Here is a 21,872-nt window from a genome sequence, read left to right as displayed (position 1 = left end):
ATTGATGCAAAGAGTTAACAGATAATCCCTTCCTTTTCAGATTTAGACAGGCAGGCAACATACCTGGGCATTTCAGATATGACCTTGATTGACTGAAAAGTCTATAGAAACACACAAATACTCTAATTTAAGTTTAGTCAATCAAGGATACAGAAACTTAGCAGTATATGAAGATGTGGCATACCTTATTTTAGTTTTTCCTGGACATGTGGGTCCCTAGTGGGTGGCTTAGATGCTGCTGGCACTTCTTGCAGGGTAAGGCGATGTTGAACTTGGAGAAAAAACTCAATTTGTGGTGACATATCACCATTCAAGACTAACTTAAATTAGCTGTCTGTGTACTTCTATTTAAGACAATATTGACACATTTTAGACTCTTGTGAGTTTTGATCCAGGGTCAGCTGAGCAAGGCCAAATCCTCATCAGGAAAAGAAATCATTCAGTGTCAAATTTCCCTGGACAAAAGCTCTGCCTGTGTATTTTCTTTACTCCAGAAAGCCTAACCGCAGTCATTTATGAACTGCTCAGGTACTTCAGAAAGCCTTTCAACGACTGAGTAAAAAAGTTTTCATCAGAAATCAAAATCACACATGAATAAAACCATTTACATGCAAAAATCTCTAATTGGGAATCTTTGAGTTTGAGCTATGTAGACCTTGGGGTTCAACACAATGGAGCATAAGGTCAGCACAGTGATGCCAAAAACATCAGTATCTTTTGCCAAGACCCTACTCAGCTGTAATCATCAGATCTGCCAATTAATTCTAGTCACTATAGTATCTAGCAATAGTCTCCCTACTGTGTGCATAGTAAAGCAAAAAAGAACACAGAGATCTAGCTGTAGAGAGGACATGTGCACAGAAGATATTCAAGGTAGCATGCAACTGATAAACAAGTGATACAATAACTCCTCAATTTAAGCTGATTAATATAAATAGTTACTGTTTATTCAGCAGCTTCACAGTAACCTTGGTTAAGCTATGACTCAGGTCAACTAGACGAATACACTAACTTTTTACCAGGATAGTCAAGACTGTACTGGCATGATCCTTTTTGAGTTGATTATTGAGGATGGAAAGGATTTGGGATAAGGGTAACAAGAAGAACCTGCCAAGTGAGTAGTGGAAGCAATGATAAGTTTTGAGCCAAGGCTAGCAGTACAGGAACTTAGACAGGCTTGGGGAGAGGGTGGGTTAAAGATTGTCAAATTGGTTTTCTCTTACTAAGTTTTAATATATCCTTTTTACCAATAATGTTCAACTCCATATGAACTTCTCAATTTTCCTTACGGAATGATGTAGCACTGTCCTCACTGGAGGCTGATCCTCGCTCCCTGCTGAGATGTAGACATGGTTGACTATAGCAAGTGAGGTGAGTCTGATGGAAATCTCCACCTGAGAGATCAAGGAACCTTCAGGAATTTCTGGGTGAAGACTTGGAAGTTAGATGGACCTGCATTCAAACTCTGGCACTGCAAAATCCTTGAGCAAATTACTTTATCTTGTTGAACCTCAGTTATCTCATGAATGAAATGGAGATTAACTCATCCAACAAATATGTACTGAGCACATACTCTGTTCCAGACCCTGTTCTAGGTGTTGGGGACATAGCAGGGAACAAAACAGACACAGCTTCCTGCCTTCCTTTGTGTCAACTTGACTGGAGCATGGAGTACCCAGATAGTTGATGAAACATTATTTTAGGCATTTCTGTGAGGATGTTTTTGGATGTATTTAACCTTTAACTGGGTAAAATTCAGACCAAGTAAAATAGATTGCCCTCCCCAATATGAGTGATATTTGTCCAACCAGTTGAAGATCTGAAGAGAGCAAAACGGGTGAAACTCCTCCAAATATTTGAGACTTCCTCCTTTCTCCTGCCTGGCTGCCTTTACACTGGGACAAAGTTCTTGTTAGTTTTTTGTTGTTGTTGTTTATTCTTGCCCTCAGAATAAAACTGAAACATCAGCTTTTCCTAGGTCTTAAGCCTGCTGGCCTTCAGTCTGGAATTGCACTGTGTGTGTATGTGTATATATATGTGTGTGTATGTGTATATATGTGTATATATATATACACATACACATGTATACACACATTTATTGCATATATATACACACACACACACACACACGTGTTTGTGTGCGTGTGTGTATGTCTCCTATTGGTTCTTACTAGCTTAGGGCATCAGACAATGAAATTCAGTGCAGGCAAAGAGCCTGGAAAAAATTATGGCAATTTTGGAAAGGAAGGGGCCATGTCCTACACACCTTCCCTACCCTCTCCCTGATCTACAAATAAATTCTGCCTAAATCCCTTGGCAATCCCTGGACTACTCATGAATTAGGGAGGCTCAAAAGTTCTCAGTGTAGAGCAACAGATGGAAGACTGAACGAGATGAACAGTTTCAGCTACTTCCCACCACAGGGAAGACAGAGGTTGGATTTTGTATCCTATCCCAAATACATCCAAGAACGTAAGAGAAAATAATCTTATAATTAGATACATGATGTGAAAACCTAGCAGAGAAATGAAAACTGTAAGAACCAAATAAAAGTTCCAGCTTGCTTCTGCCTTATAACCTCTGGAGTGGAAATTCCATCCCTTGGGTCTGAGGCTTGCCCTGACCAGGCTGTATCATCGGCCATACTTTCCTGGCTAGGACAAGCCTACTGGTCATCGGGACTTAGAGGGAAATGACAGAGTGGGCCGTCACTCCCGCCCCAAGCTAGCTGTGGAGGATGGGAGACCAGCCAACTTCCCAGGCTCTAAAAAGTCATTCCTCCAAAATAATGCTGTTCAAACAATAGTATATGCATCCCTGGGGACATCTTGGGGGCGAGACAAGGCAGTGCATTTTGGCCTGTATTGTGGCATTCTGAATTTAACCATATTAAAGAGTGGAAGGTAGTGATGAAAATTTTCATTTAAAAATCTCTTCTCTTCCACCTCAAGTGCAGTGAGAAGCAGCATTTTGCCTGAGAGAGAATGCCCTGCAGCAAAGCAAGGAGAGTATGACTTAGAAATACCTGAAATGAAGGGACCTCACTTTATCTACAGGACAAATGTATATTAAGGTTCAGTTTCATTTCTCCCTGGGAATTCGGACATGAAATGTGATCAATGGTATGCCTGTTAACACAGTTATTTGACTTGAAAAGTGAAGTCAGAATTTTTCTGACAGAAAGTAAATCTGATTTGGGTTTAAAAAAAGAATCAAAAAAAATCTTAGAAAAATATTTGAAACTACATATTTGCCGGAAAATCTGGACAGCAGATTGGCAGATAAAAGGATTATAAAACCAAAAACAATTCATCACTATCTAATCCACACTATAAGAAATACCAAAGAAAGCTATTTAGGCTGGAATGAAAGGAATATCAGATGGAAACCTGTATATATAAGAAGAAAGAAAGAACACTGAAAATGGTATATGTATGATTTTTTCTCCTCTTAATTTCTTTCAAGGACATATGACTTTTCAAAGAAAAATTATAACATGTGTCATGGGGTTTGTTATTATATGTTTATATAATATATAAGTAATAATAACATGAAGGCCAGAAAGCAATTGAAACTACACTGTTGCAATATGCTTCTATTGTAGTAGATGTGGCACGAATTAACTCCAAGAACACTGTGTTAAATTAAGTGTAATATTGTAATCCTAGGGCGACCATTAAAATAAAGCTAAGAAGTTTGGCTAAAAAGCCAAAAGATGTATTAAAATAGAAAATTAAAAATATTTATGAACCCTAAGAAAGTAAGAAAGTAAAAGAACAAAAAAGCATAAAAATAGAAAGCAAATTATTAATACAATAGTAATTAAGTCCAACCAGAGTAATGGTTAAATTTTAATGGACTGAACACTCCAATTAAAAGGCATTGATTATTAGATTGGATTTAATAATAGATCCAGTTATATGCTGTATACAAGAAATCTACTTTAATAACATAGATAGGCTAAAAAACTAAAAGGATATAAAAATAAATTAATGTAAACAGTAGGCTGAAGGGCTGGACTAACATCTGAAAAACAAAATGGACTTAAAGACAAAAAGCTTTATCAGAGATAAAGAGGAAACATTTCATAATGATAAATAGGAAATTGATCAGAAGAATATAACAACCATAAAAACATACAGGCCTAATAGCAAAGCTTTAAAATATATGAAGGAAAAATATAAAAACTAAAGGGAAAAAGAGATAAATCCCCAATCACTGCTGGAGATTTTAAACACCCTGAGCTAGTTGACATTTATGGACTTCATCCAACACCTATAGAATGTACATATTATCATCAAGAAAATCCATGTGCCAGGCTAAAAATAATAAGTTTTTATAGAGTCTCCCCAAAATAAAGTCTTAGAAAGTATATTCTCTAACAAAATGGAATTAATTTATCAATTAATAAAAAGACGTTTAGAAATCCCAGATATTTGCAAACAAAACAAAGCACACTTCTAAATAATCTGTCTTAAAAAAGAAATGACAAACAATATTAGAAATATTTCCATCTGAAAGATAAGAAATATACAACATATTGATGGGGTTAAAGGTTAAATAAAAAGTAATAATACATAATGATATGAAATCCTTGATGTGTTTCAATAGTAAGTACAAAGTATCCTTTCTGTAGTATTTTTTTTAAATTGCATAATCTTATTTTAATCATGAGAAAGTATAAGACAAACTCAAATTTGAAGGACATTCTACACAATGTCCAGTATTCTTCCAAAATGTTAAGGTTATAAAAGATAAGGAAAATCCGAGGAACTCTACAGTTTAGAGTAGAATAAGGAGAAATAACATTTAAAAAATTGCAAAAACTGATGAAATTCACACGAAGTTCATAGTTTAGTTAATGGTGTTATACCAATATTAATTCACTGGTTTTTATGGTACTCTATGTAAGACAGCAAAATTCAGGAAAGCTTAGAGAAAGCCATATATGAACCTCTCTGTCCTGTTTTAAAAAATATTTGTTTAAATCTAAAATTAGTTTAAAGTAAAAAGTTTTAAAAAAATGCAGGATGCCTGCAAAGCAGTGCCTAGAGTGAATTTGTAGCACATAGTAATTTATAACTTCAAATGTTTATGTTAGAAAATAATAAGGGTTTAAAATCAATGATCAACATTTCTACCTTATGAAGTTAGAAAAAGAACAAATTAAACTCAAAGTAAAGGAAAACTTAAACATAAGAATAGAAAATAATAAAACAGAAAACAGACAACCAATATGGAAGATTAGCAGAGAATAAGCTAACGTTCTAAATTCTACTGTTTACCCATTAAAATAAGAAAAAGCAAAGGAAGTATGAGATATATCGTGAATTCTTATGATTTCATGCTGCCTCAGCATCCATTTTGAATACCATATCTACTTCCTCATACCTGAGAACAGGGCTTAGTCACCCTTGAGAGTCTCCAGTTCTCTGCCTCCTCCCAGTTCCTCAATGTGGTGGATCCAGCTACCTGCCTTATACAACTGCCTCCTGGTGACCACCGCCCTGTGTCCCAGCTAGATGCCACCTATTTGGCTGTGTCTGAACCCACCAATTAGAACTCCCCACAGAAATCCTGCTTGCATGGGGCCCTAGACCCTAAAAAAGGCTTTGGCCCACAGGCCTACCTCCCTGTCTTGCTCCTCACCCACTGGTTGAGCGTGTGCGTACCAGATAATTCCCTCTTTCCTTTTGGCCCTAAAAGGAGTGTGGCTGTCTTCTCTCTGGAAGCTGTGAGTAATAAACTCCTTCTGATAGTTCATGTTTTGCTGAGCTGCCTTCGCTGCGTCTCATCTGACCACCACACCTGAACCTAACTTCTGTCCCTGTCAGGGCTCTCCTAGAAAGCGGCTACCTTGGTAAGAATAAAATGGACATAAGTCAGGTAAGAGCCACAAGGGCATCTGCCAATATAAATAAATTTCCTGTGGGAGGGACAGCTGGTTTCGAGTCAGACGCTTAGGCATTAGTCCATCCACTAGGACCAAGAAAGATACCGTGAAAGGTATCTGTAAACATCCATGGCCAAATATATCCCCTGGACCCCCTCAGGGAGGGGCTGGAGTTGAGACAGGGGCTGGTCTCTCCTAAGAGAGAGACTTCAACAGCAAATTAAAAAAAAAATACAACAAAATAATAAAAATACGCATATTAACTTGCTTTTGCCAGGCACCTAGATGCATTCAGGGACAAATTTCAAATAAATTCGCAACTTGGGCTCTTTGAGCTACCTAAGTAATATTAATTTGTGCTTCAAAGCCCCTTAAGGAAGGCTTATTATTAAACAATTCAGGGGTTCCTGTGCTCTGCTTAGCACCAAGGCAACATTCATTACAGTCTCTAGGGGCTGAAGGAGCCATTATTTCTGATTTGTAACTTACACTAAAGGTATTGCCCTATGGTCTCCCAGATTCATATAGTGAAAATTTCCAATTAGAACTTCCTTTTTCAGTTTGTCCCAGAAAGCCTCTGAGAAACTAAAGCTCAAATTCACCAGCTTAAAATATCCTCAGGTCACAAGGTGTAGTGGTGCTCTTGCCTCCCACCCTGGGTTCCTGCCTTCACTTAGAGCGGAGGCCAGCACAGTTTTTCTGTAAAAAGTCAGGTAGTAAATTTTTGAGGCATTGATTGTGATTCATAGAGTCTCTGTCACAATTTCTCAACCCTGCCATTTGCAGCGCAAAAGCAGCCATGAACAATAAGTAAAGGAGTCAGCAGACTGTGTTTCAAATAAACTTCACTTATGGAGATTAAAGATTTGAGTTTCACACAATTTTCATGTGACATTCTTTTACCCAACTATTTAAAAACTTGAAAATCATTTTTAGCACAGGGACTACACAAAACAGGCAGAGAGCCAGATTGATCTCACAGACTAGTTTGCCAAACACTGACTTAAGAGTTTTGCCTGATGCGTTGTTGCTTCTTTGTTGGTCTTTACTGCCATATGTTTATAAATACATATATTTTTATACATGCACACACACATACACACAAATATACAAACACACACAGCAGGCTATGATCAGATATCTAGTTAACCATATCAACAAAATTGAAGTAAATGCAGTAAAACTTACGTTGATACATAGTTTCCATTAGTCTCTCTAGATTTTTTTCCACATTACTTTTAAATTTAAACTCCTTTATATTTAAAGCCATTTCTTCATAAAGTTAGAATTGAAAAGAGAGTTCATTGAATATATTTTATAAAATTTAAATTAAATAGGCACTTATTTGTATTCAGTATAAGTCATTAAATTGAAATTATCCATTTTATTTTAACATAATGAAATTGAGTGGAGATAATGTAATAGATACGGTATAATCAAAAGACATCAATTTCAGCATTAAGTTTAAAAATTGATAATAAAGAAAAATGCTAGATATTAAATATGTTCAAAATATCCAATATTAATGGTATTTCCTACAACTATCTTAATAACCATTTTATAATAGAGTTTCTTATTATTAAATAATTTGTTTATTATATTGCATTTCCAAAGAAAACAGACAGTGCACTAAGTAGAAAGAATAAAAATGTATTCAGGGTTTTATTTCTAACTGACAACAAATAGAAATCCTTTAGTGAGATCGTGGCAATTTGATAGTATTATGATTGAGCTCAATAAATGTACTTGGGGTACGTGGAAATTCAAGTTCTCTAGCTGCATCTTTCCACATCTTGTAATTATCTGGCTCTTTTAAAAGAAAAATCCCTTATTTGGTGGAGAAATATTCTCAAAATTAAGTTATGTTAAAATTTCCTATCATGTCAATTGTTAAAATAGGGTCTTTTGTTTGTTGGTGTTTTTGGTTATTTCACCTTAATATCATCACCAGCATTCCTTAAATCCCACAATTGTGATTTTACAATGTAGAGGAGAATTCAGTTCTAGTCTGTTGTTTTAGATATAAATACAGCTGAAAATCCAAAGTGGATTAGAATTGCTGAAGGATTTCTCTGCTGTTGTTTGATAAACTCTATTGTCTTTATTCTTGATAGGTGCATAGACAGCCTAACTTAAAATTCTTGCTACAGAAACTCTCTGATTTCAGGAGCATCCAATCAAGTATCTGATGAATGGCTGGCCAGTTACTAAGGGTAACATACTCATGAGCTAAATGGACTGTATAATGGCACCACTTTTTCTTTGTTATTGTTGGTGGGAAAGTGACAAAGTAGATTCCAATCTCCCATATAGAAAAGTGGCTACCCAAGTCTCACTGGTAGCTTGCTAGCAGAGCCTCAAGTTGCACCTGCTTGGCTTTCTATAAATTAGAGTCCTGTAGCTGCTTCTGGAAGATGCTGTCATCCCCAAGGCTTACCTGGTTCATGCTGAACAAGCATCTGTGACCCCAATCTTGCCCCTTTTTTGTTTTGCAATATTACAAGGAATATGTAATGTCTACAGCAAGTCTAGGAGAGGCCCATCCTAAGATAAAATTCACAAAATCTTTTCTCATTTAAAAAAAAGTCTCAAAGACAACTCAATCATCTCAAAACAGAACTACATTATTCAAGGAAATAGCAGCAGAGAATGGCTAATCTTAAAACAAACAAACAATAAAAGTGCTGTCCCACCCCTCTTGGTTCTTTAATCTAGGGTTTCATTAAAGACCCCAAATTTCTGAGAAAATGAGAAAGCAAAGCCACAGAGGGAAATTGTGTCAAGGCCAGTGGTTTGGGCAAAGTAAAGGAAAAGCTGTAAATAAAAGCAGGGACTGTTTGGAAAAGAATCAGAACCCTAGGACATATCTGTAAATGGGACAGCTGTGAAACCCAGATCTCTTTTCTAGAGTCATTCTGATTCTTTAGTTATGGAGCAAAAAACTCAAGTGCAATGAGTAAAAGTGCCAGCCAGGGCTTAAAACAACAAAAAATAAAACAAAACAGCCAATCAAAATAACTGTGCTCTTAGGGTGACAGAAGACACACAGGAAAGAACTGTTTACAGAACACCTGAGGTTCTCAAGAACTAGTCAACGGTTCCATTTTTGCTTACACTAACAATCAGACTGAAGAGTCAAGGATCTTAAAGTCATCAAAGGAATTTGATAGTGCTTTGAACAGTGATAAAATGGTACCCAAATTCAGTGTTTACGCAGCTCATTAAAGAAGATAATAGCTTAAAAGTTGCAGGAAAATGTGTGAACATAGAGAACAACAGAAACAATCCAGGAAGATGAGGCAGCCTGGATTCAGCAAGTTTAATGTCTCTGCTGTACAAAGAATTAACACTCTTTTCCCTCCTCATCCTTATGCTGTCGATAGGATATGCATTAGAAAAAAATGACTGAGAGTCAGTGAATAAAATGATGGGCTCATGGGTCTTCCTTGCTCTTTTTTTAAAAGGATGCTTATAATATAAAGCATGCCCTAGTGGAAAGGCAAGGGTACAGGGCAAGAGGCTGTTTCATATTTAATCCATTAGTCTTTGGCAGATCCCAACCAAGGCCAAATTCACCTAAGAAACGCAATGGCTGTGGGGATCTGGAAAGTGGAGGAGCTCCAGATCGCTGCCATTCTACAGCCAGCCTCAGACTATACCGCTTCTTCACTGACAGAAGATGTTTTCTGGTTTAATGTCAGTGTGGATGATATGGCACTTGATGTGTAAATAATCCAGACCCTGTAAATCTTGCTGAATAATTTTTTTCGACACACGGCAGCAGAAGCACCTGATAGTTGGACTTGATGATACACTTGAGCAGATGATACTCCAAAATGTCAAATACCATGCAGATATCTGTTCCATTAACTCCTGATATTTTAAAGTCATCTAGTAGTTGAACAATTGTTTCCCTATTTGGATCATTAGGGATTTCAGGAACAGGATTTCATCTAGCACAGTTTCAGTATAATGCTTAGCACTTTTAACTACTTTCATGGCCACAGATTTCTTTCCCTGAATATCCCATGATAACCATAACCTCACTGTCAAAAAGTGTCCCCATCCCAACTTTTGGATCACATGTTACCTCCCATTGAATAGACCTCTGATTTTCACAAGATGATAACCTCGTTTACAATAATCACTGTGGTTTTCCTGTTCATCATCATTGGATCCCAGAATCTCTTCTTCCTGCTCTGGTAGATCACACTCACAGTGGGGTTCAGATCCTCTGCGTTGACTTTCAGGTTTCCTTTGGGCTTTGTTCTTGGCCTTGGTCCTTTTCTTTCTGGCCTGGAATGCAAGCTCTTTCCACTCCATGGCAAGTCCAGTAACCTGAAGGCGCCTGCACACTCACGTGCCATTTTATAATAGATTAACATGCAGGATAGATGTTGTAAGTACTTCTTTGACATTTAATGAAATTTAAGAACCAAGAGAGCAAGGGCAGATCTAAGCCCATAAATAACTTTGGCATCTATGGGAAAAGCCATAATTTTACAATGAAAGTAATGAACAGTGGAACAAAAGAGCAGTGTAATATATTATTTCATAGAATGTCAATATTTATTCTAACAAGTGAAATGTAGAGATTGGATTGATTTCCAAAAACAAAGTATGCAAATTAAAAGTAACATATCTTGTTTCCATTATGCAGGTGAAGTAATGTTTATGAGTGTTAAAACATTGGTGAACAAGAATGCATTAGACCCATGCATCTATGGTCAACTGAAGAATAGCCTCTTTAACAAATGGTGCTCTGACAACTGGATATCCATATGCAAAAGGTGAAATTGGACCCATCCCTCACTCCACACATAAATATTAACTCAAAATGGTTCAAACACCTCTATGTAAGAGCTGAACCTATAAAACTCTTACAGGAAAACATAGGTGTAAATCTTTATAACCTTGATTTTGGAAATGGATAGTTATATATGATACCAAAAGCACAAATTATAAATGAATGGAATGATTGCTTGATGATTTGACTTTTCTTGGGTGATAATGAAACTGTTTTGAAACTAGATAGAGGTGAGGGTTGCATAATATTGTAAATGTACTACATTTCACTGAATATTACACAGTAAAGTGGTTAATTTTATGTTATATGAATTTTATCTCAATAAAAAAGGTGAAGCACTGTATAGAGATTTAAATTCATATGTTGACATGTTTACAATGCACCTTTCCTGTTTTTTTCTTTACTTTCTATAAAACAAGGGTAAACAAGAAAAAAATGCATTAAGCACAGTATAACTATAGTGCTCCTTTTCATGTGATAAGTAAACCTAGTATACATAAATACATATATAAATCCAAAAAAGTCAGATTTTTTTCAGTCCTCTTAAAGAATATGAAACCTGAAGTCAAAGACATTTTTAGGATGGCAAATTGAGTCCTTGAACTCTGTTTTATGAGATATAAAAGGGTACTTTTCCCTAACAGTGAAGAGAAAGATACAAAGTTTTTCAACAAATTCTCTCATTTTCTCTACATCTTCCAGGGGGGTTTAGCTCCTGCAGCCATAGCTTCAATTTTGAAACCTAAGATCTTTTTAAACTAAAGTTTTATAAATTTCAAAGTGCTTTAACTTCTTTTCAAAACTAAAAATATGAAACAAAGACAACTTAGCCCTTGGCCCGAATCATATAAAGGCACTCAGATTTATCAAAACTCAAATGATGATCCTATGCGAAAGCCACCAGGAATGTATATGCAAGAACAGGGTCTACATTTCCAAGAGTAGAACATCGATGGCCAACAATATTACTATTCCCCAAGTGCCCAAACATGTTCAGTTCTCTAGTTGTCATAATGTGTGATTCTTTTGATGCTTCATTAAGATGCAGCACATGAAAGGTAGCCTCAAGCTACAGAAACTAAAAAAGGGGGTTTAGAATCTATTCAGAAATAAATTTGTCTTAAATTCCTAAATGTAAAACCAAAATATTTATTATTGTGAGATGTTGTTTCAAAAATTAAAGGATAGAATAACACACTGCTGATGGTGAAAGACTTGCGGGCAATGAGAGCCTGTTACAAGGGCTCTATTGTAATCAGAAGGGCAAGAAGGCCTTACCTGGAGAACTGATATTTGAGCTGGAGATCTCAAGGAGGAATGGGCATCACCCTGCAAAGAACAATAGAATATCTCCCATAACCCCTAGCTCATAGGCAACAAACAATTCATGTCACTGAAAAGAGAAAAGAAGGCCCTGTGGCTGGAGCTCACAAAGAAGGATTAAGCCAAGAAAAGTAGGTGAAAGCCTAATGCGGGTCCTTGTTTATGTAAGGATTTTGATTTTTTTTTTCCCCCTGAAAGTATTGGGAATACATTTAGAGGTTTAAATAGGAGAGTGACCTAGTTAGATTTGTACTGTAATGGGCTCTCTCTGGCAATTTTGTAGAGAATTATTTTCAACTGGGGTTTTTCACACAAGAGTAGATTCAAGGAAACCAGTTGAACAGGGCGGAGGGAATGGCACAAGTATGGAGGTGGTCCATCTGGAAAGAGCTGACCAGGTCCAAGAGATGCTCAGGGAGTGAAATTAACAAAGTAACAAAGTCAGACGCAGTTGAATTACAGATGAGGTATTTTAAAAAGCATTTGGTTAGCAGCATCTAGTAATGGCAAAGTAAGACCCTATCTGATGACTCCCCTGCAGAAAAATAGCTATAAAATCTGAACATCACAATAATAATTTAAAAAGAAGCTACCTTAGGCATAGGCAACTGAGCAAAAGGCAGACTTTGGTGGAGCATGCACATTCAGAGCAGAGGTGGAGGGGGGATGAACAAAGTACATTTTATTTTCACAGTCTTTAGCCTAGGGCTGAGTGCAGTAGTTTGGCTCATGTGAGATGGCAAGGGTCTTGTTGAAGAAAATTAAATGCATTTTTTTCTAGCTTGGAGAATTGTAGCTGCTGAAGACAATGAGAGAACTCCAGAAGGGTAAAGAAAGGATCCCCAAGTTGTTCTACACACATCTCTGATGGATCCCTGAACCACACGTGACTAGACTCAGAGCAGCTCAGCTAAAGACAAAATATCTGCAGATGACAGAAATAAGTATAAGCTAACTTGAAGGTAGGTTAGTGGAAATCATCAAATTCGAAAAAAAGAGGAAAAGAAAAAAATAAAATGGAGAGAGCAACAGGGACCTCTTTAATATTAAATGGTCCAACATATGTGCAATTAGAGTCCCTGAGAAAGGGAAAAATTATGACAGAAAAAGTACTTGGAGACAATGGCCAAAAAATTCCCCATATTGAAGGAAACTTACAGATACAAGATGGTTAATGAACATAAAGCAGAATAAACAAAAAGAAACCTGCACTGAGGCTTAGCTCAGAGTCAAACTGTTAAAAGCCAAAGATGAAGAGTAAATCTTCAAGGCAGCAATGGAAAGAGGACACATTGCTTATAAAGGAACAATGATCTAATTAATATCGGATTTCCTAGAAACCACAGAGGCCAGAAGAAAGTGAAACAACATTTTTAAAGTGCTGAAAGAAACAGAAAAAAAAAAAAATCACACCAGATTCTACATCCAGAAAAAAAAAAAAACCCTCAAGAATAAAAACACGTTCAGACTAAGGAAAGTTAAGATAATTATTGACGAGCAAACATGCTTAAGGAAATCCTACTTGCTGAAAAGAAATGATATCAGTTGAAAACGCAAATCCTTAGATAACACTGAAGAACACTGAAAATGATAAATATCTGGATAAATTTAAGACTGATTCTTTTTTCTCGTAATTTCTTTATAAATTACATAACTGTTGAAAGCAAAATTTATAACAGTTATGAATCTGTAACACACATATATATGTTTATAACAACTGTATCAAGGTTTTAGATGTACACAGATATATACCATTGCAAAGCTTCTATGTTTTGTGTGAAGAAGTACTACATTATTTTTAAATGGACTGGAAAAAATTAAGGATATATATTGTTTTCCCTAAGACAAAAACTTTTTAAAAAATGCAATGAAGTATAAAAAGGCTTTGAAGAGAATGCATCATGCTAAAGAATTTTTAGGAGATTTGGGAGTTAAATCGTTACATATGACAACAAGATCAAAAGGCTTTTCATGGGCTACTGTGACAGCCAGCATAGTGGCTACTTGGATCTCCCTTCAAGAAAGAACTTGCCATTTTGTTACAAGCAGTGCAGTAAGCTGACAGCTTCCAGGTGTGAACACTTTCGGAAGCTTCTTCACCTTTCAAGCTGAAGTTTGCTCTTCCTGAGCAGCCCCAGACAGGGCATGGTAAGGATCCTAGGGTCTGGATATTTCTCTTTAACAAAGAGCTCTTCTAATGGGAAATATTTGCTCCAGAGATCCTCCACTGGGTTTGCCAAAACTTTTGTCATATCTACACTGTGGTTAGAAGCTTATCATGCCCAATGTTGCTTCCCCTTTTATCTTTCACCCAATAAACTTCTTGTACTCCTGATTCTATCTAAACATCTATTTCCCAGAGGACCCAACTAACACAGCTCCTATTCCAAAGCTGGGACCCTATCTACCTTCTTTAATAGCTGCTATGGTTTGAAAGTCCCATCCAAATGTCATGTTGAAATTTAATTGACATTGTGATAGCATTCACAATTGTGACCTTTAAGGGGTGATTAGGTCATGAAACTGCCCTCATGAATGGGTTAATGCCATTATGGAGGGTTTGGGTTCCTGATAAAAGATGAGTTTAGCATGACTTTCTCTCTCTGTCTTGCAGGGGTGTGTTTTCTCACCATGTGATGCTTTCTGCCAGGTGATGTCACAGCAAGAAATCCCTCACCAGGTGCAGCCCATTGATCTTGGACTTCCCATACTTCACAATTGTGGACACACTTGAAGCTCTGACTCCGAGGAGCGGGGAGAAGGCAACACACATAATCTAAACATTTTTACCCCCATAATATGCTGAAATGTTTTAATTTTTTAAAAATTAAAACAAAGAGTTGTGAACCAAATAAATCTCTTTTCTTTATAAGTTACCCAGTTTGTGGTATTATTATAGCAACACAGAACAGACTAAGACAAGTGCTTTCTACAGACACCTTTGATTTATCTGAAGGGGGAGGACAGAATGAAGCAAAACTTCCGTCTGAAGATTATGAGAAGGGACATTTTACCACATTCTTATGCACTTGCTGCTCCCTCAAGAAACACAAGACGATGATGTAGATGCATGTAGTGTCTATATGGTGTAATTACCAAAGTAAAGGTCACATCTTCTATCCTGGCTTCCCCTGCCCAATGCAGAAGTGAGATCAGTATTCAAACATAATAAACATTCACAACAGGTATATGTGAAAAAGACCTGACACTTGGAATAAATTCAAGCTATTTATATTTATTGTCAAAACACATCATTCATGGTGAGGAAGAGAATTTTATGCTATTTCTTTAATTCCTACACTAAAATAGGCATGTAACCATTATGCAAGGTTAAAAGTGATGTGAATAAAAATGTAAGAATGAGGCAACTCTCTCAGGTGTCATGGGTGTTAAGAGAATACTGGAAGTAAGAAGTGGCTTATCTTCTCATTGTTTTTTTTCTTGCTTGCTGAATTATTCTTTATCAAGGGCCTTAACAGAGTAACATTTTAATTGTTACTTTTTAAAATTTTTGCAATCACATGTGCTATATGCTATAATAGTCTCTTTACAGTTGAGGAAACTAAGCCTCAGAAATTCTCATAAAAACACCATCAATCACACAACTGGGTGTGTGGCATAGTGGAAATTTGAGCACCCTAAGGCCTGAAACCAAAGCCCAAGGGAAGAGGGGCAGAAGAGAACACCTTATGTTGTAATGCCTTACAATGGACAAAGTGATTCTTGTATTTGTTTTTATTTCAAAAGCACAGATGTTTGGTGAGATAAGTAAATCCAGCAGGATGGATTTCATAGACATGGTACATGTAGGCTCAGAAAGGTGACATGATCTATTCAAGGTCACACAACAGATACACAGAGGAGCTGAGAGAGCAAGGCAGGTGTTGTGATTCCCATCTCTCTTTCTTTCCCTTGCTTTATTCTCAAGTGAGTGGAGGACAGGGAGGAATCTGAAGCAATGTCTGCAACTATCCCAAAGAAGACGAGTGTGATTTATGTCATCTGCAAGGGTCCTTGACAATTTGCCCTCTCCTAATGCAGTCTCAATTATGGTAAGATACTGTAAGCTCCATAAGGACAAGAAAAAATAATCTTTTACAGGACTCTAGCCCTATTACCTACCACAATGATGGCATTGGGGAAACACTTGATACATATTAGTTGAATAAATAAATGAACCCAGTAAGTACAAAGAGAGTGTCAAGCCCTCAAATTCTGAATTAAAATGAATTTTTTGCTTTGGCAGAGAAAGGGTCACTATGAGAGCTTTAGCTACCTTCATGTAAGCTCTGGCCATGTGCTTAGATGCCTCTTGCATAAATTTCAGTTATTGTTGTTTAGATGTTCATTGGATTGCTCTATATATCATTTTTCACGTCTAGAGATGTACATCTCTAGATTTATGGTGGTCGCTTAAACTTCTCTTTCCTTCCAGGAAGAAATAGAACTTCTCATCAAGCACACAACCCGCTAGCCTTCTGAGTAACCCCAGCACTGCACCCTCTGGCCTGCATCCAAGGAACCATGATTTGGCAACCTGGTAGATGTCTTTGACCTCCTGCCAGGTCAGATAACTAAGAACGAGGATTTGCTTTTCACGGTTTAATTACACAGAGTTAAGTTATTAGCTTTCTTCGGCAATCAACATAAAATTAATTTAGCATGACTCCTAAGGCTAGAATAACATAGAGTGACACACCAAATGAAAGCTAACAGAGAGTGGGAAAGGTACATTTTTCTTATTATAAAAAGAGTGAGTGAGATGCTCTCTCACGGCAGAGCAAACACACTTGTTCTTTTAGCTTGCCAGATGGGGATCTGAGGTCTCAGAGGTAGGGACTAAGCCATGGGGTGCCTCCTCACACTAATGAGGTTTGCCCTAGAATTCTAGGAGACAGATGGATCCGCAGGTTGGAACCCCTCAGCAATCTCCCTGGGAGTTGGCAGGATTTCATTGGGCCATTTCCCGCCTCTGGTCGCTGCCCCTTTCTCTGCCCTTTCTCCCTCTGATTCCTCCCCACCGACTTGTTTTTGTAGCTTTTGTAATGCTCTTTGCCACAGTGAACATTCTGCCTTGCATACTTCCCTCTGAATCTCTCTGACCAACTGGTTTTTTGACCTCCTAAGATTCTCTCACTCCCTGCCTCCTTTTTATTCATCTTTTCCACTAGGATTCAGCTTGATCCTTTCTGACCCCATTAATTTCCTGTTTATTCACAAGTGTTCCAGAAAGGGGCCATGTACAAATTAATGAAAAGGAAAGAAAGACACTATTAAAAGCTCTCATTTTTGTGTCTGGTACTCAATGTGAAGAGTTGCTGCTAGAAAAAAAAAAGTGGAAGAAAATACATTGGCCATTTGAGGAAGTATAGAGGTCCCCCTGCCTGCTTTGGCCTTTGGAACTCTGTAGATCTCAGCTCATGTGGATGGTCTGATCTCACACTGTGAGACATGTGTGGGTTTCCACCCGTCATGACAGATTCACCACAGAGATGATAATTCCCAGGCATCAGGCATCATGCCAGGAGCATGTGGTACACTGGCTTGGGGAAACCCGGTTAACTAATCTTTTGTGTGGGAATGCACAGGATTCAAGGGTCAATCCCTCTAGTGGAATTTGAATGTCACAGCCCTCCTGTGGACTATTTCTTTTCCCTCCAAACCCTACCCGGAGTAGGTAGAGTGCTCTTGCAGAAATAAACATACAGGGAATGATGTGGCATATTCATACAGTGGAATATTAGTCAGCCTTAGAAAAGAAGACGAGCCTGTCACATGCTACAACATTGATGAAACTTAAGGATACTATGCTGAGTGAAATAAGCCAATCACAAAAAAAGAGAATATTGTACTATTCTATTTATATGAGGTATCTAAAGTAGTCAAAGTTATTGAGACAGAAAGTAGTATGTAAGGGTTGCCAGGAGCAAGGAGAAAGGGTCAATGGGGAAGTGGTATAAAGTCAGAATAAAGTTTTGGTTTGGCAACATGACAAAATTCTGGAGCCTCCAGGTCTTTTGACATGCTTTCCCATTGCTCAGAGCACTGTTCCCCTTGCCCGTTTTCTCATTCACTCCCAGTCTTTGTCGTCTTGGCTGGAACATTCATTCCATCCTCACAGAAGCCTTCTCTGACCTCCTGGATGAAATTAGTCCTTTTTCTACCTCCCTACAAAACACTGGCCACAGTTACACTATTGCTGCAATTGCTCCTCTCCCCTGCTGGCAGCGAGAACATACCTGTCTTGCTTACCATTGGATCTTCAACCTTCAGCACCATATTGAGAATTGTATGAATAGGAAAGCACGCAATAACAACATAAAAACGATGGGTTGTAGAATAGAACTCTTACCACCTTCCCCACAACAACATAGACCTCTCTACCCTGCTGTTGAATGCCCCCCCCCAGGTACTATGAGTAATTTACCAAGATAAATATACTGGCTTCTTGCTATTCCTCTAACACAGTAGGCATGTACTGTACTCTGTTTCCTTTCCCTAAAATGTTTGCCTTCCTCCTAGTTACATGTTCGACTAACTTGCTCATTTATTTCAAGTTTATCTCAAGTATCATTTTTAATAAGGTCTTATATGCTATTCATTTAAAACCGAACTTCCCTCTGCAATCAACCCCTCTGAACACTCCCTTATCTATCCTACCTTTTACTTTTTTCCATAGAATTTATCATCTTCTAACATACTTTATAATAATTTTATCATGCTTATTATATGACAGTGTTGCATATGTGTTCCCACTAGAATAAATATGAGTTCCATGAGGCAGGGAGGTGGTAAAAAATGCACATCATAAAATTTGCCATCTTAATCTTAAGTATACAGGTCAGTAGTGTTATATATATGTATATCGTTGTGAAACAGCTCCAGACTTTTTTCACCTATAGAACTGAAACTCTATATCCAATAAACAACAATCCCTCTGTCTCCTACCATCACCTGTCCCTGGTAACCACCATTCTGCTTTCTATTTCTATGAATTTGACTACTTTAAATATCTCATATAAGTGGAATCATACAGTTTTTGTTCTTTTGTGGTTGATTTATTTCACTTAGCATAGTGTCTGTCCTCAATGTCCATTGATGTTGTAGCATTAAATAGGATTTCCTTCTTTTTTAATTCTTCCTTTTTCATTGTATATAGATACCACATTTTGCTTATCCATTCATCTGTCAATGGTTATCCAAGCTGATTTCCCATCTTGGTTACTGTGAACAGAAGGCAGAGGATTTTGTTTGGTTGGTTGGTTGATGTGTCCCAAGCACCTGGAACCATGCCTATCACATAGTAGATTTTCAATAAAAACTTGTTGGATGAATAAAATATAGGGAGCAAAGTTGAGGCTATTTGCCAAAACAAGAACTTTCTGGGCTTTTCTACCCTTCAGACACTAGAGTCTACTAGTACTTTGTTTTTGAGGCATCTGCATAGGCTGGTCCTTAATAAATAACTGGAATCCTTGAGTAAATGGGTAGTTAGGGAGCCATATGATGCCTAATTATCCAGATATTTGTTTCCCATGGAGCTTTCCTGGCATCTGGGTCTTTGGGATGGGCCTTATCTCCATAAGATCACAGGTCATGACCTTAGCTGGGGTAACTTTATATACTCTGAGATATATGAAAAAAGGGCCTCCAAATAGGAAAAGACCTACTGCAGGTGTGTTTCTAAGGAGAGGAGGAGTTTGGTCAGGCACAACGTGTATAGAATTCTGCTATGTCCCTTGGAAAGCCAGGAAAAGGATTCCTTTCTACCCAATGTCCTCTAAAGTGTGGGGAGGGGATCTTACCCCCACTTGTCACTCTTCGTTTGAAAAAGAAAATCTCCCAAATGTTTTGATGCCTCCGACATCTTGGTCCCAGATTTGAAGGCTATTATAAAAGCTTTCATGGCTTAACTTAATTAATTTCATCATGGAGTTCAAATGACTATTGAATTCTGTAACAAAATTTAGATTTTCTTAAATTTTAAGGTGAGATTAAAGGAACAAAGTCTGACAGCCTCACTGGAAGGGCCTGATGATGGTTATTCCCAAGACTTCATTTATAGAAACACTATAGACCCTTAACATGCTGAGGAATTAGATCTGTAGACATTCAGAAACCCCCAGTTTGCAAATATTCCCATAGCACATACATTCCCTTCAAAAAGCAGTAATATTTGAAAAATGAAGTGCTCCTTCGCATTCTTGATTCTATATATCAGGAGAAAACTGCTTCTGAATCATAGTTCCCTGGAGAATCAGACATTCCTTAGGCTCAGCCTCTAGAGAGACATTCCCCAGGAGTTACTGCATGTTTTCAGCTGAAGAACCACTCACCAGTTGAAGGCCTCTCTGCTTCACACCACCTTTATAGTGCACAAAAGTGGATGTTTCCACAAAATTAAAGTTAATATATCATGGAACATTAGGATTCCTTAGAATCCATCAAACCCTTGATTGTTAAATCTATAAAGGTCAAGCATCTATGGCATAGCATGACGCAATAAATGAAGTATTTTAAGCACAAAAGCTTTGGAGTTATTTTAATGTAGATTTAAATCTTCGCTTAGCCACTTAACATTTATGAAACATTGAGTAAATTATTAACCAGCTTTTCATTTGTGAAATATGAATGTAATCAATGCCTCTTTGATCTGGGAGGAACGGCACAAGGGGAGCGTTGAGCACAGGGTCAGGCACGTCGTAAGCACGAGAATGGTAGTGCAGCTGCTGCTCCACCCAGGTCTCCTGCCCCCATAGTCCAGTCCACACTCAGCAACCAGAGTGATCTTTTGAAAACTTAAATCAGTTCCTGCCACTTGATGCTATAAAAGCCCTCTAATGACTTTCCACTGCGGTTAGGAGAAATTGAAAAGAAGGGGTGAATCACTGACCCCTTCTCCAGTCTCCCTCTCCCTCAGTCATTATGCTCCAGCCACACTGACCTTCCTTCTGTTTCTCCACTGCACAGACCTCGTTTCCACACCAAGGCCTTTGCCCCCACTGCTTCCTTCTTTCTGGAAGATGCTCTTCCCTGCATCTTTGCTCAGCTAACTCTTTCTTTTCTGAGCTTACGTGTCACATCCTCAGAGAGGCCTTTTCTAATCTTAATCCTCCCCTCACTCTGCATATTGTTATTTGATTTTATTAGCTCTGTAGCTTTCTTCATGATCAGTAAAGATCTTGCTTATCTGTTTGTTTTTTTTTAATCTGTCATTTCTCTTTCCCAACTGGCATGTAGCTAAGGTCTTTTCTGCATGGTTCAAAGAATCCCTGCTTGTGCTTGACACATAGTAGGTGTTCAATAAACATTGGTTGGCTGAATGGATGAATGGATGCAGGGATGGATGGACGGACAGACGGATGGATGGATGGATGGATGGATGGATGGATGGATGGATAAGAACTATGCCACTGGTTGTTGCACTGTGTATGGGGATGGTGTGTGTTAAGAAAATGGTGCGCTAGTCTACGTGACAAAGGAAACATCCTGAAAATGTTTGATGTGATCTCCTAAGGCTACTCGGAAAACATGGGACATGAGCTGATCATTAAATAATAAGTGGAATTGAGACAGAAGGAGGAACTTTCAGAAAGTTGTATAACCTCCAAATCTCTGAGGTTTTCTTCTTGTCCCTTAGGGGTGGAGACAAAGCTGCCCCTCATTTATAGGGATGTTCTGGAGTCAGAGATAATGCATAAAAGCTGCTGAGTGCTAATTAGCTCTATCTGTCAGGGCACAGGAAGCCAGCAGGTCTGAGTGTCTGATTGCAATGTCTGTAGCTGAAAATACTTCTTGCCAACTGCCTGGAGGGTCTGATAAGGGAAATGACTGCATTCTGCGAATTAA

Source organism: Microcebus murinus, chromosome 21 (assembly GCF_040939455.1).
Source record: "Microcebus murinus isolate Inina chromosome 21, M.murinus_Inina_mat1.0, whole genome shotgun sequence".
NCBI classification, from domain to species: domain Eukaryota; kingdom Metazoa; phylum Chordata; class Mammalia; order Primates; family Cheirogaleidae; genus Microcebus; species Microcebus murinus.
This window is presented reverse-complemented; position numbering follows the sequence as displayed.